Genomic DNA, 16,772 nt, shown 5'->3' with positions numbered 1-16,772 from the left:
AAAAACTTCCACGAAGAGCTATTGCATTCGCAACACCCCTTATTATTGTACTCTCATCTTTCTCAGGGTTTGTGGGGTTGAAGTTGGCATTTTTGACTTGCCATTGAAACGAGAAGTGAGACAATGGAAAGGAGACTCCATTAAGCGTCTTGCACGTAATGCTAAAAGAGCATTTCCCCTCCCTGCCGCCTTGTTTCACCTGGCACCACTCAGTAAAAGGCCAAAGAGTCTCTGTACTTCACTGTTCAAAGCTAAGATGATGATCAAGAGAAATCCCTAGATGAACTTTCTCAGCAATCTGTGAGGCAGAGAGCAAATTCATCTGTTGTGAGAGCAGTTATTTCTCCCCAACTTCAGATATCTTGTTCTTAATATATAGAAGAAAGAAGGAAAAAGTAACTTCCCCTGGCATTCAGCAAATGTCTGCTTTTTATACAGTCCTCCCCAGAACTACATTCTCCTGGCAGATCTTCTCAACAAAGCAATAATGGTTAGTGGGTGGTAGGGCTGCAAAGGCCAGAGAAGCCAGGAACAAGATAAAACTCAGCAAAGGGAGCACTGTCAGGGAGGAGCAGGGTCTGAATGACATCATAAGCCATTCAGGAGAGAACCTTACACTGAAAGAGCAAGTGGTGTGCCGTCTGGAGGCATGGGCAGTGAAAAGCATGTCCCATGGAGTTAGTATACGGAGTGTGGGGCACACTTCAGCCTGTGCAATGCCTGCATGAATACCCAATAACATGCAACCATAGCCATGAAAGTACACTACTACAGGTGAATAAACCTTCAACAGGAAGAAAAGCTTCACAGGCACAAAACAGGCATGGTATTGTGAAACCAACTATAACTCCTTGCATATAGGACCAAGCAGGTAGGGAGGTCTCCATTCTTGAAGAAGAAACTGCAGTAAGGAGTTGAAACTGCAGCATTCAGATGGAGAATGTAAATGAAAGAAAAACTATAATGAACAGCAAAGACATCCTGCTGATTTCTGGTACTGGTGCTTTGTTTTTGAATATCTGAAATTTTTAATATCCATTTTATCTTCTAGATGGAACGGGTGAAAAACATACAGTCACAAGGATGGTTATGACCAAGTGCATTCCCATTTGGTGTTTCACATTTGCAGAAAGCTTTTCCGTCAGTGCTGTTTGTTCAAATGCACAAACACATCATTTGAGGTAAATCCCTTTGAGCTGATCACTGCCAGAGATGCCCACGAGTAGATTACCAGACCCATCTTTTAAGAGGAGACAGGGAAACATTTCTGCCATTGATTTGAAGGTTACGTATAAGATATCCCTTAGAGAGAGCTTCAAATGACAACAGATGGTGTTTACATGATTTCAATCCTACTTGACTCTTTTATGGATATTTCATGTATCTATTGCTCCATTTGCCATATAAACAAAGAATAAAGGAAGCAGTTTAGACATTCATTTTTATCATGCATTTTCTGTTTGGTGTTGAAAAGGTTGCTTTTCATAATGTAATACTCTGAATGACTCATTGTGAAATTCATGAAATATAAAATAATGAAATTTAAAAACTATGAAGCAAAGAGTAACACCAAACATATTTCTGCAACATTTCTTTAGAGCACATGCTTGGAGCTAAAATAAATAAAAGCATTTTTCTGTTTAGAAGACTTTGGTAGTATTTAAAGTTCTTCTAAAAAATGTGAATGCATTGCTTGTTACTACACTGGTAGACACAAAACCAGAAGGGTTAAAATGAGAACACAGCATATCACTGTGACCATTTCAAAGTTATGTCTCTGGTATGTCTCTGTTCTTTTCTCATGTCCTCTCTGCAGAAAATTCTGTAACATGTATTTGAAGTGACAGGACACATGTACCAAATAATTTCAAATTACTGTATGTATACAGGCCTACGTATACATGCAGAGTTCACACTTCCAAAAAATCTTTGTTACATAGGCTCCAATATAATAGTGTTTGAAACTCTAGAACATCATCCCTTCCTACAAGAAACAATTTTCTCTGTTTCTCCTGTATTAGGACTGATACGATGTTTGAAAGAAGAGAAAGCAAAGCAAAGCAGAAGGAATGCTGCTAACTGACTCAAAGTTCCTGAAGAACACTGAGTAGAGCAGACCTGTAATTTCACCCACTGGGGAGATCCCACACAGCCTCTGCAACATACAGAGTCAAAAGCAGCTTTCCTTCCTAGCAACTGTTGTCAAAATATGTCAAAGGAGTCTGATAATTCATTATGAGGAATAAAAGAGATATGAAACAGCAGCTTCCTTCAGCTCCCTCTGACAGCCTTGGAAGGGCTGAATCCAAGGGCTCTCTGCTGTGCTTCCAGCCAGGAAGGGCACATTCACAATCCCCTAACCTTGGAGAACAGCTCAAAGCCACAGTTTATTTTTAAACGTTTTAATAATAGAAGGCTGAAATAACCTTCTGAGGTTTGCGTGGGATGGATCCAGCATGCACATCTGACAGCCTGAGCATTCACACTGTCTGTACAGCTCAAATACCAGTCAGAGAGGCTTTGAAGGGAGCGTGACTGAAGTCTGACACCAAGCTCTGGATGTAATATGGAGGCAACTTGGTTTCCAGAAAATACATGACCCTACATATCCTGTGAGCATAGGAAGGCTTTTTTAAAAAAACATACACCTTTTTTATATCTGCAGAGAAGGGCACTTCATAGAAGCATCTCAGAGCTCCTCTAAAAACATTGCTCTACAGAGCCACTCCACACCTCCTAATTCCAGCTCCCTTCCATGTAATGTAGTGAGCACTGTCCAGGAATCATACTTTCTCTCTACTTACAGTATAAGGTTCCTCAGGAAACTGTCCTCTGAATCTAGCTGTGGTTTCACGGGAAGCACCACCACTCTGATTTCAATTTTTCCCAGTTTGCATACTTTTTATGCCATCCATTTCCAAATCCAATTCACTGCACAGCTGCACAAAGCTTTGTGGTGAAACAGCAAAGGGAGTATGGAGTAGCAGGAGGGGATACTACTCTGTGGTGACACAGTAGGAATACCACAGGCTCATACTGTCCACACTATGTTGTTTTTGTTGTACAGAATCCTGGCTTCAGAAAGATACGGAAACACCTGAATTTGGGTCACGAAATCTTCTGTCTTCTCTCAACCCACACCTTAGTGTTGAGGAATGGAAAATAACACAGCAAGCCTAATGGCTAAAAGGAACTTCTACGTAAGGAACCTTCTCCATACAATCCCCATGACTTTCTATATCCAGTAAAGAGCAAAATACTAGCAGTCATATTTCAGTGCTATTTACTGTAATAATCAATCTGCCACAGAATGATTAGTATTTCTCGTGTAAAAAACTAAGTATGTTACTCTTCCTATGCTGGTAGGGATGGTAAACACTGTACTTGCCCCTCCAACAAACAGCCAATGAGAAACAGTAATTGTCAAAAGTAATATGAGAGAGGAGGTTATATGAACAAGCAAACGTAACGAGACTCTTCCTCCCTCCAGGACAAACCAAATGTGATTGTGATCAGGAGTCACAGAGGTCTTAGTCTTGATTTAATACAGCAAAAGCATAATCATCTTGTCAGGCTCTGGGCAGGAGAGATGGAAGGGACAGAAAGTCACAATGAAATTGCTTTGAAAGCCACAGAGGTCTAGAAACGGTAATTTTCAAAAGACAATTATCCTTCCCACTGCTTCATACAAGATATCTTTCTTCAGGTCTAGATATATGGAGATAATGAACACTTAAACAGCTGCATTGAGTTTCAGTGCTCGCTGCCAATACTCAACACGTTCAAATTGGAGTCTTTCAAATTGGAAAGCTAAAGGTACATCTTGTTCACTTCACACCTCCTCAAGCATCTATGGTATCAATCACTGCTGTCCATTAGCTGGACAGAGGAAAAGACTGTATTCTTCCTTGCTGATCGAATTCAGCAAGCCCTTAATTAGCATCAAAACAACTCTTCATTGATAAAGAGCAAATATTTAAACACAGGAACAATCCAGCTCAAGCAGCTTATTCCAGCAATGAAAAGTGACAGCATATGCACACATATAATCACATGGGAAATAATAATAGTACATCCCAGTGCACTGCATAGCATGAGAAAGCCAACTGCCCAAGGGATATGTCAAGAATGATTTATTTGTATACAGTGCTCTCCTTCCATGTGTCACTGCCTGATTTCTTCAATGGAATCACCAAAACCTTGGTGGAAAAAAAAACATCTATACCTTCTTTCACTCTCCTTATGTCATTTGAAAATAAATGAAGTAGTCCTTTTGAAAGAAATATTGAATATTTTCCTCCAGAATACTGGAGGAACCTCATTAAAAATACTTTCCTTCTTAAACACACATAAGCAGATAAAATGTTAAGACTTTACTGAAAATATAAGCAATTTGATTTCAAAGCAATAAAGCTAATTCAAAAACTGATTGATATCTTTCCTTGGTGCTTTCTGTAGGTGTTTTCTTACTTCCGTCTTAATAGTATTGAAATTTTGCTTGTGATATTTTTGCTTTTGTATATCTAAGAGATTACTTCAAACTAGTCAGATGTATCAGTAATGTATCCATCAATCTAAATAAACTGCTTTCCTCTTCTCCTTACAAGTCTGTACTCTTCTTACTTATCTTCTTTCATCTCCCCACTTCCCAAATCCACCAGTACAACCTCCCAGGAAAGTTTATAAGAATCAGTATATACTTGATAAGGAACTGAAAAGCAGACAAAATAAACGACTAGTGGTATCACCTAGATTCCACTGCAAGGATTGCTTGTGAAAGAGCTTGTGGCTATACATCATCTCTATCTGCAGTATGAGTTTTATCCAGTGTGCAGGAGAAAGCTGGGTATGAACCAACACTGAGTCATCCAGTAGTTGACAGGTGAATGGATTTTCTGTTCTCAAATCCTAATTAGTATTAACACTTCAGAATTCATCCAAAGGCAAAGGCAGTGCTCTTGGAAAGGGATTTAACTGTACCCATTACTGCTGGACTTCAGCAGGTAATCCACCTTCATTTTCATGTGTTTTACATGACACCAAAGCCCCAAGCAATGCCATCTTCACAGGATCTCAGGGGTTGGACGGGGCCTCAAGAGATCATCGAGTCCAAGCCCCTGCAAAAGCAGGTACCCTACAATAGGTTGCACAGGTAGATGTCCAGATAGGTGTGGAATATCTCTATAGAAGGAGACTTCAGAACCTCTCTGGGCAGCCTGCTCCAGTGCTCCATCATCCTCACTGTAACGAATTTCTTCTGCATATTTATATGGAACTTCCTATGTTCAAGTTTTAGGCCATTATTCCTTATCCTATTGCTATGCACTACCAAGAAGAGCCTGGCCTCATCCATTTGCCTCCCATTTCCCTTTAGATATTTAAAAACATTTATCAGATCTCCTGATGGTGCTTCTCACGATACTTCTGGACTTAACAGAAATTTCAAAAACATCTTAGCAGATCTGTGAGCTACAACTATGGCCTAGCAAGCTCCTGGAAAAATTAACATAAACATTATGAAGCAAGACTACCTATCAAAACACTGAATGGCGTAGATGATAAATGTATTAACCATCTTCGTTTTCACTGTTCTTACTACTGTCAAGGGAAATGAAATAATAACAGATTCATAAGATGATATGCTACTGACCACATTTGACCTAATCATTATTCTAGGTGACTAGAAATGTTTTTTTATACCTGATAACCACACAGCATTTTTAAACAGGATGCATTTGGAATTCCTATTGATGACCTGCCCACATTGTGCCAGATACATTAGTAAACTGTTGCTTTTGTTTGCTTGACAGCATCAAAAGTTGCCATAAAAGGAGACCCTGGTCAATGGATGACAGCAAACCTGGCAAAAGAAGCTGCATGTATTAAGCCTGTTTCTGAATCACAGGGAAGCAGCAGTATTGCTCTTTACGAAGTGAGATAGATAGACACACAAGAAGCTGCAGTCCATGTGCCACACAGTGAGTGCTGAAGGTACATGCCAGAGCATACAGCAAAACATGGTCAGGTGTGAGCTAGAAAAAATCCTGACTCCCAGCACAAAATTTAAAGGTTTGTACAGCTAAGGAGGAGGGAAAAAACAAAGGCAGAAAAAAAACAAACCACCAAAAAGAGGAAGACATTGCCACAGCACTGTTCAGAGAAGGACTGCAGAGACAGAGCTCTTCGGATGCAATAAGTAGAGGTGGGAATTTCTTCATAAGCACCCACATCCAAAGAACTTCTAACATCACTTTAGCAGTATTTTTGACACAGTATGATTAAGTAGTGACATATTTCAGCAGTAACAATTACTGCCACTCTCCTTGCTAACCTGCAGAAAAGAAACCAAAGACATAAACATTCAGTCAGGTTTACTGATGAGCTAAAGTTATGCAAGGTAAAGGACTTCGCATCTAACACATTTTCAGTTTGCTTACAAAAAAAAGTCACTGCATTCACTTATCATCAGCCAATTTGCACAAAGGAGAACAAAAACATAAACAATCATCAGGGGTTTTTATATTTTCAAAACGCTGTGACCACAAGTCTCTCTTGCAAGTTTCATAACCTGAGTTATTTTCCACCCATATTAGATAACTGAAGCAGGGATGATTATGCATTATACAAATTGCATTAGGCAAACCTCTAGAACAAACGATATGTTCCGAGCTAATGCCTTTTAATCACAGACCTGCATCAGCAACTAGAAAAGTCACCCTGCTGATGGAAATGGGGTACGTGTCAGGAGGCTTGGTTCCCAAATGTCACCTTGCCTCTTAGATTGCAGAAGCTGAGGGTGGGCAAACCTTCCCTGAGCCCAAGTTCCATATAAATGGGCTACTTGCTGATGTCAGCAACAATTCATTTCTGCAAGGCTCCTGATGCTCTGCAGCCTCACAGCAATTGGTCTGGAGTTGGTTTTGCCTCCCCTTCTTATAACCCCAAATAACCTGAAACTTTCCTGAAAGTCTGAAAAGAAATGTGAACAGCTGTCAAACATGCCTATATCACAGAGATTAGAGCACAGGCTAGAGCTATAAATGTGCCACAGTCAGGATGTAATCAAGAACAGGTTTGCTTTATTCATTACAGAAACATCACCTCACTGTGCAACTGTGAGTCTATGTTGTAGAAAGAAGTAGCTTCTGCAGCATTAGTTAATGCTTGATAAGTCATTTTCCCCTCTTCTTCAGCACTTTTTAAGAAGCCTGGGAGACATCTGTTCATTTTGTTAGTTGACTGCTGCTAAGCAGACAATAAGAGCTTGTAAATACTTATAAATACTGTTCTTGCCAATTCCTTTAAAAACAGTTATGAATTGCCATCAACTAAATATGAAAAACTTCAGAACCAACCATTCAACCATCTAAAGATCAAGTTCCTTCTCTACCAGGATTCATTCAAATACAAAGACATGTAAAGCTAGACTGTGACCCAAATGTCTTCTAGGCTTTAATTCATTTTGTGTTACCTTCAGTTTTGCTTTTATTTTTTTATTTTATTATTATTTTATTTTACTCTTTTATTATTTGCGTTTTACTTTTTATTACTTTCTTTAGGTCCTTGCACCTAAAACAGCTTTTTATGTCTCTGAGAAATATGAAGTATTTCATATATGGAAGAAAAAAAAGCATATACAATAGTGATGCATTCATAAATGAGCCAATTTATGAATGTCACAGTTCTACAGTCCCTTCTATTACACGGAAAAACGCACATTAACATTGCAAGTTAATGAACCACATGCTGAAATAAAAAAGAAAAAAAAGTCTCATTTTTCAAAAGCACTGATAACATTTGTCAGATTCAGAAGCAAAGCGAGCCCTAAATAAATAATTTAAGGCACTTCCCTAACATATGAAATTAAAATATTCCTATCTTCTACTATTAATTCAATTGTGATACCAGAACCTTCAATTGCAATTAGAGCAGAATTTCCTAAACACTGAAGTGACAATTCCCTTCCCCAGAGAAACAACATCTGAATTTATGCAATCAGTAACAGCTAAACTGCTTCAGAATTTTTCAGGAAGAATATAAATATCTATTTGATAAAAGCACAAATGAAATTTCTAAGATTATTGAAAATACAAACAGATTACTTCATTATAAAATATAGCACGGTGCATAGCTATTATTTCTACTTATATCGATTTGGATATCCAATGTGCTTTAATTAACTGCAGTTTTGATGGACCATGATCTTCAGGGACTGTAGAGTCATTTCACATTACAGCTGTTAATCTGTTAAACCCTGCAGCTGTATGCTTAAAAGGTACATAGTAATTATAACTCACGCAGAATGGATGTAGATTGCACAGATTATGTGAAATTAAAGCAGTTATCTGGTAGTTCACTCTTTCTCTAAAATAGATATACATGGATATTTGCTTTTGTCCCAGCTGCATAAAGTCAAAGCAAGACTTTGCAGAGGGCTCTAGCACAGCAGTTCAGCAATAGGACCTCAAGTTCTACAGAGAAAAAAAAAAAAAAGGAAAAGTGGGAAGTTTTGATGGAGACATCCTCTTCTGTGAATGAAAGGTAAATAAAGACACGCAAGAAGAACTAGACATGAAAGAATAAACCAAAGTGACCCCAGTGTAAAAACTTACAGACAAATTCACACCCACAGAAATGCTGGAGAGAGCAAAGCACAATCTAGGTTCTGGGTGGCTTGACTTTATCAGCTGCAGAGGCTGTTCTCCACTTCCTCAAAGGAAAATCCAATGCAAATAGCCATAACCATCAGTCACTGTGGCTGCTAGAAGTAACTGAGGATTATACAGATGAAGATGAAAACAAAAACATTACTATTTCCTTTCATTTTCTAGTAGATGGACCCTCTGAGGCTCTCTGCATTCCATACAGGATCTGATAATCATGAGGAAGGTAATTCCACAAGTCTACTGTGACCAAGCAATAAGAGCATGAGCTATTTTGCTTTTTAATTCATCCTTGGGACTACTTAGCCATGAAACCTGCGTGACAGACATTTGGGATATCGATGTTAACATCAGCATCCTAACTTTTATGGACTGCGTTGCTGCTATGTTACTTTGTTCCATCAAGTGAATTTTCTTCAAGTTCTCACTTATCACAGGGCCCACATCACAAAGTTCAGTGCTGACCCTGAACTTCTCCAAAGCCCAGGAGTTAACCAACTTCTGTCTAGACATTCCTCTGCTCCATGTAACATAAAGAAAAGAAAAAAAAAGAAAGTGAAGAAAAAGAAGAGAAAGAAAAGGAGGAGAGGAGAAGAGAGAAGAGGGGAGGAGAGGGGAGGAGGGAGAGGAGAGGAGAGGGGAGGGGAAAGAAGGGAAAGGGAAAGGGAAAGGGAAAGGGAAAGGGAAAGGGAAAGGGAAAGGGAAAGGGAAAGGGAAAGGGAAAGGGAAAGGGAAAGGGAAAGGGAAAGGGAAAGGGAAAGGGAAAGGGAAAGGGAAAGGGAAAGGGAAAGGGAAAGGGAAAGGGAAAGGGAAAGGGAAAGGGAAAGGGAAAGGGAAAGGGAAAGGGAAAGGGAAAGGGAAAGGGAAAGGGAAAGAAAAGAAAAGAAAAGAAAAGAAAAGAAAAGAAAAGAAAAGAAAAGAAAAGAAAAGAAAAGAAAAGAAAAGAAAAGAAAAGAAAAGAAAAGAAAAGAAAAGAAAAGAAAAGAAAAGAAAAGAAAAGAAAAGAAAAGAAAAGAAAAGAAAAGAAAAGAAAAGAAAAGAAAAGAAAAGAAAAGAAAAGAAAAGAAAAGAAAAGAAAAGAAAAGAAAAGAAAAGAAAAGAAATTTCAATAAAACAGTGGTATCAAGAATTACTTTACTGTAAATTCTTAGTTCATTTAACGTGACCAATGCAGACAGGAGTACTTGGAGACACTGTGCATTTAGTTTCAGAGTGAAAAACTCAAAATCAAGAGGTAAGCATGGTACAGTTTCCACATTCATTTATTCTTCAATCTAAAAATATGTGACATATGACCATTTATTCTTTTCTCGTGCCATACCAAGGAGAGGAATCACAGAATTGTAGAGATTGGAAGGAACCTATAGAAATCATGGAGTCCAACCCCCTGCCAAAGCAGCTCCCTAGCCCAGGTTGCACAGGTAGGCGTCCAGGCGGGTCTGGAACGTCTCCAGAGAAGGAGACTCCACCACCTCTCTGGGCACTCAAAGACCCAGTTAGCTTATTGCTGAATAAGTGCACTGTATGGCAGCTTCAAAATAAATAGAAAATACTTGTTGTTAGCACACGGAAGTGCTCAAAGCCCTCTCTTTTTCCTTAGAGTATGTTCTAGCCTGGGGCATGGAGAGGTACTTTCTTGCTAATTCCTGCAGGATTCTGTCTAAAGGGTGGAAAAAATCTCACTAAACTCAACCAAGATTTCTTAGATCCTGTCCTTTTTCTATGTGATTTCTCTCCCCAGCCAGGGAATAGCTTGATCTGTTGAAACATGATGTGAATATTCTAACCAAGAATATCAACACAACCTCAGCAGACAAATGCATGAGCTGTGACTCAAACTGTTGTTCAAGTATTTTCCCAAATTGACCGCATATGTTTATTCCATCAACTCCTACATATTTTTTTTCAAGCTGACTGGTACTTGATTTTGTATTAGTGCTCCACTCTGAAATTTTCCAAATTTTGTCTGCTTTATAAAAGGTCTGAGACTGAATGAGTCTGCAGAGAGAATGGCACACAATAAATTCTCAGTGAGACAATCCCTAGAAATATATCTCCAACTTCAAAGTGTTTTCATAGGGAAAAAAATAGCTTAATTGTAATTTATAAAGCCTGCATTCACATGTTTTTAACACATCCACTCATTTCAGTGGCAATGTTTAGATACCAAAATGCAGTGGATCTGTGTCCTGAATCATATACATTCTGTAGGATTGTCTCAGGGTGACCTAACACTCAGAATAGCAGAAAGAAACATTAAACCAGTTATTCACGTGCAACATTTGCAGTTCAATAACATAAAATCTACAGACAACAGTGAAAGTCACAGCTTCCGTGTGTAGCCCATGCCTGAGCCTTGGAGCAGAATTCCTGTTAAAGTAGCACCACATTGCCAGTCCTTGTTTTCTTACGAGGAAGATTTTTTAGCTAGCAGAGATCCCCGGTCATCATGTGTTTTTGCTTTAAGCTCAGATTTTCACAGGCAACATCTCACTTTGAGTCTAACTTTAGCCAAGGGTTACCTTCCTTGTGTTCTAGTCAATCTTAGGTTTTCAACCATGAGGGCTGCAGGCAGCATCTCTCCTCCAGCACTCATTGTCCTTATCAACTGTAGACAATTAACATTTGCTTAAGGGACTTCAAGAAAGCACTGGGTCGTTCCCCTTCCTGGCAGACTGCAGTTCAACTAAATATCAGCACTAAGAAAAGTTTCATAAAAGTGAATCCTATTTAAAGGATTAATAATAGAAGAAAAAAAAATAGTCCAATTTGTTTGATAACCTTAAAGGTGCAATAAAGAAAAATTCTCCATGTGATTACAAGGAGATATCTGCATATCAAAGCTGTGGTTGAAGTTGGACCTGGGAGTTTTTCTGAGCTCATGAGTTCAGAAATTTCTACTGACTTGCCTTGACACAGCTGTGGTCAAGATCCACGCACTCAATAGTTTCCTCTCTTCCCTGCACCAGAAGTTTTCCCCAGAAAGGAAACCCAGACACAGAAAGCTGGGAGTCCTGGGAGGAACTGGCAGATCCCAGATCTCTGCAGGCAGAAATTGTTCAGCCTCAACAAAGCCTGAGGCACCCATCCAGCTCTCCAGAAAGAATGATTTAAATATTGCCCGCAGCTGAAATCATCACACTCCCAAGCATGACAAACCTCTTTTACCTCTGGAACAGGTAACTTCAGCTCCTCCACATTCCTTGGGTTCACCTCAGTGCCACCAAATACCTTCATTCAAATACCTAGTTTGGAACAAAACTTTCTCAATATTTTGCATAGGCAATGGAAAAGGGGAGGCACCACCCTGGCCTGCCTGCGGTCTAAATACCCCCCAGAAGCCTGTGATTAAATAAAGGGTGGCACTTTTTAAGAAGATTGATCATCTTCCCCGATGGAATTCTGAATTTCTCTAGAGATGCATACAAAAATGCAGCTTCAGGCAACTACCTATGATTTCACAAATATTCAGTGAATTTTCAGTGCTTTTTCATAGTAGAAGGTGCATGTGGTTTTTCAAATCTTCCTGTCTGGAGTATCTTCTTACAGTTCTATGCAGGACAACACACAATCAATGCAGTTTCATTCTTAAAAGACAGGACTTCTACAAAGCATTTCAACTTTCAAGTTCTTCCCAGTAAGTCACTGCTGTCAAAAGATCATTGTAAGAAATCATATATTCCTAGCTAATAGAAACTGTCCCAGTCACTTAAAGACTTTTATGTGCAAATAATACTTGTGTTTCTTTCAATAACTGTTGCTTTTCAAGTTCATTTTGAAAAGCCAACGTGAAGTCTGTTTGTTTTTATTCTGCTTCAAATTAAATACCCATGATTTTCAAGTCAGTGCTAAACAAGACAGGAACAATTTTAACACTAGGGTTTATCCAATTAGAATTACTGAAGTATAATTTTTAAGACACTTCCTCCTTTTGTACAGTTAGCTTTCAAGTTGTAAGTAAAAGAAGAAAGTAAAACATCTAACCCAGTTAGCTTCACAGAACTGTGACAAATGAACACAATTCTAAGTGCTCAAGGAACAGAGACGATGAAATGCCTCTGTTATTTTTTTTTAATTGTCATTTATTAAGGCAGAGAGCTACACAAACCATCATGTTTATGACTTACACTGTGAATCTGTATTTGATTGCATATTAGTTTCAGCTAGCGATTTAGCTCTGATAAGACAGGGGTCTTCCATCTATTAAACAATTCCTCTATCTGGCCAATATACCAAAACACATTTTGCAGTTAGAACATGAAAACTACATGAATCAACAAAAGAAGAATGTAAGATGTTAATAAAATATGTGGCTAGGAAAAAATACACTTGATCATTTTTCCTTTAAAAGCTGACAATTCTGACAACACAGTAAACCAAATGTGTAGGAATGTGTTGCAAAAGATTGATATCACTGCCTCGAAATCTTAGATATGGCATTCAAAACCACATCTTCTAATCTAAAAAAAAAAAAAAAAGATTGGTGCAGTCCATTATCACCACTGTACTGGCTGGACCAATTCACTGTACAGATTCATTCCACGTCCCTCACCATCTATAGAATAGGCTCATATAACCTAAGGCTCATTCAAAGCTAGTGCGAGGGATGGAAGAGACTTCAATTTTCATACAAAGGCAGATTATCAAAAGGTGTCACCACTTATACAGGTTACTGCCTCTTCCTGAAATCAACACCTGGATTTTTCATTCAGAAGGCCTCCATTTTCAAATGATTTCTTGTTTATTTTATTTTCTACCTTGCAATCAAGTGCTTGAGATGCTTGCAGACATGAAAAGAAATATTAAAAGGTTTTTCTTCTGGATCCTGAATTACTTTCTCCTTTCACCTGGTTTACCTACTTCCTTCTTTACACCTGCTATGATAAACCATATGTTAAGGATAACATTTTCAAATATACAGTATTTGCCTAATACAATAAAACTTAATTATTTATTTAGAAGAAATTTAACTCTAGCATTTTCAGTATTTTTCCTAGATGAATAGATCTGGTTTCAATTTTTCTCCTCTATTTGTTCCCCGTGAGGTTAGTCATGGCAAATATGGTATCTTCTCACTCGCTGATTTTCCACATCATCACCAGGAAAATATACAGAGCGTTTCATTTTCTTTTCACTAAGGCAATAAATCCTTAGAGACACTTTAACAAGTAATATGCATCTCATTAATTTACTATTCACTTCTTTCAGCTGTCTGTTTCATTTGCACAGACTGGTTCGTTAGTATTTCACCACGGGACAATAAATGTTCTAATTCAGAATAAATCAAAAACAATGGTATGCTCAGTCTTAATGGGAGGAACATTTTAAAACATGAAGCTGTTTGACCATAGATTACCGACTTGAAGATAGTTCTCTTAAAGAACATTTTCTTTCCACTTCACATGATGTGAAATTAAAAGTAATTCAAATTTCAAAGCCAAACACTTCGTTTCAACTACCTCAACCAAAGTGTCTCCAAAGAATTTCCATTCTCTGCTCCTCCCGATGACAGGACCTCTGGGGAACTCTAACAGCAATTCCAAAATCCAATAGCCACAATGGCCATAAAGGGACAGACAAACATCCATAAAAACACTGTGCAAGGTAGTTGAATTCGGGAGTTTTCCATTAAACTTTTTGAGTTCATGTAATCAGGATTTTGCTTCAGCAGAAATGCTATGATCATTTACTTCCCTTGGATAAAGTCTGAGTATTCTTCTGCTGCACATTCCTAATAGAAATTCAAAAGTATCTTAGAGTTGGAATAAACTAAATAAACACCATCAAATTGGTCTTTCTTGTGCACCACGAAAATGTGTACTCCTTCCATAATTTTCTGTAAGTTACTACTCTGATACACACGTAATTCAGTAATGTGCTTTATGCTCTACATAAAAATCAACCAGCACGGTAATCAATTTGATTTAAATAAGCTAAATTTCATACTGAAATATGTTGCAGCTATCCCCCTCAAACACATCCACAGGACTCCAGATACTCTGCAGCCTTGCATTCACTCAGCCTCTACATACACCTTTACTATGCCATTTTAGAGACAAAGAAACAAAGACATGTAAAAAGATTAAACAGTCTGGTTTCCTAAAGCTTCTGCAAGCACCAGAAATATAGACCATGCGTGACTCTGTATTTCTTTGCTGTAATTATGAGTCATTCTCTTTATCCTCTACAATTCTTCTACATAAAAATAATCATTTTCAGAATGTCCTGCCTTATCTCTCCTTCCCTGTTAACATTCCAGTTCGCCACTATCTTTAGAATGCCTCTGTCTTGGGAGGCAGGAAGGAAAAAAAGAAAACCTATGCTATTAAAGAAATTTAGCCTGAAAGTGCAGTAGTCTCACCTAAACATGGCAATTCAGCAATAAAGGCATTGGAAGCAAACTGGCTCAGTATGCATCGGAAAAAGAGCAGTTCATGAACATAAATTTAAGGATTTTAGTATAGCTTCTACTCACAGATTTGACATTGCTGCATGTCTTTACTGTCTGGTTAGTCAGTGATAGCTAATGCCGGGGCTGTTAGCAGTACATGTCGAATCTATGAAATTGTACCTGTTGCTTATGCCTAAAAAGTACAAAGACACTATTGATTTACTTACACTATTTCATCCTATCATAAAAATATTCTGCATTAAAGTGCTTTTGTTTTTGTTTACCATTTTTTGTCAGTCATGTTACAAAAAGTACTCTGCAACATATGTATAAGATCAGACACAAAAAGCATCTGTTTGCAGCCATTAAATCAAAGCTGACTGACTCTACATGGACAAAGGCGGCGTAGCTTCTGTAGCCCGCTTTTTGAGGTCACATTTAATAAGTTAAAATTTTATTTTGTCAGAGAAAAGAGATGTTCAGTCTTCAAATCTTATTTAATAATAAGAGCTTAACAACTTATTTCATAATATTTCAAAATAATTTAATTGCAGCCTTGTTAGAGACTAACATGCACAAGGTAAAGTGTATGCTATGAGCCATTGCAAAAACAGCTGCTTTTACCCCGTGCATCCCCAGCCTCTGAACCCTAAGAATAATCTGATATTCATGAACTGAGACCTATAACAGCCTTGATTATGATACTGTTATCCCATCTTCAATTCTTCTAGAAGGGTTTGAATCCGTGTACCTGCACTGCACCACAGTCATTTGGTTGGACTGGAGCTCCGTGACCCATGGAGCTGAGATTCCATACCCACAGCATAGCCCTGTATCTGTAAATAAACACCTTTTTCTATAGGGAAATAAAATATTTTTAATAGATTATATTTAAATATTGGTAGTCAGGGTACTGTTCATGTCTGATTTTTCTTTCAACCAAAGCAGCATGTACAAATGTTACCCACAGAACTTAACACCAGTAAGTTATGTATCATACAGGCATTTGAGAACACAGGCTTGCTTTGATAGGAGAGATCTTTCATAGATAGCCATGGTAAAACAAGAGATGGGTTGTGAAGGCAAGGAAGCAGCAATAGCATTTCTTTTTAGCTGAAAAGCTCAATACCAATAAACATTATTTAAGAAATTCATTCATGCTTACATCATTAAATTTCGTCACTGCTAGAAGAAAACACTGAAGAAATGAAACCGATGGAATAATTATACACAATATAATCCACAAACAGAAGTGGGGAGGTGAAGCTGTGCGCTCTGCTTGAACCTTTCAATTTCCCATCTTTCTTCTGCACTCATACACAGCAGCAAGCCTGAACATCCCTCTGGGCTTTGCACATCCCTTTGAAGCACTACAGACCTTTCTGCACAGTGCTATGAATAGTTATCTTAGCATATCTCCAACACAGAGAATAAAAAAAAAGCTACCTACTGCTACACACAGGTTTTGTTAGAACAACTTGTTGAGCTCCAATGAATTCATCATACAGATGCTTCAACAGATCAAGATAATGCTAAGAGTTCACCCTTTCTCTAATTGGAGTCATAATAATAATTAATACCAAGAGCTGGCATCAAATGTCCCTTCCAACACAGCAGTCAGCCTGTGGAGGTTCTCCTTGGACAGTATCCGTGACAGCAATTCTTGCAAGAGGAGTGTAAAGCTGGAGCAGGTTTGTTAGGTAAGTGTTCCTCCATAG

The 16,772-nt window shown here is 38.3% G+C and overlaps 1 protein-coding gene across 4 annotated transcripts in view; it reads right to left on the bottom strand.

The window, feature by feature from the left end:
- KCNC2 (potassium voltage-gated channel subfamily C member 2) overlaps positions 1-16,772 on the bottom strand; it is a 94,080-nt gene that overhangs the window by 34,789 nt on the left and 42,519 nt on the right. The window lies entirely within an intron of this gene.

This window comes from Cyrtonyx montezumae, unplaced genomic scaffold (genome assembly GCF_038088225.1).
Source record: "Cyrtonyx montezumae isolate F1298 unplaced genomic scaffold, pur_monq_1.0 scaffold_3, whole genome shotgun sequence".
Classification (NCBI taxonomy): domain Eukaryota; kingdom Metazoa; phylum Chordata; class Aves; order Galliformes; family Odontophoridae; genus Cyrtonyx; species Cyrtonyx montezumae.
Note: the sequence above shows the minus strand (reverse complement) of the source record. Positions and strands in the feature narration are given on the sequence as shown.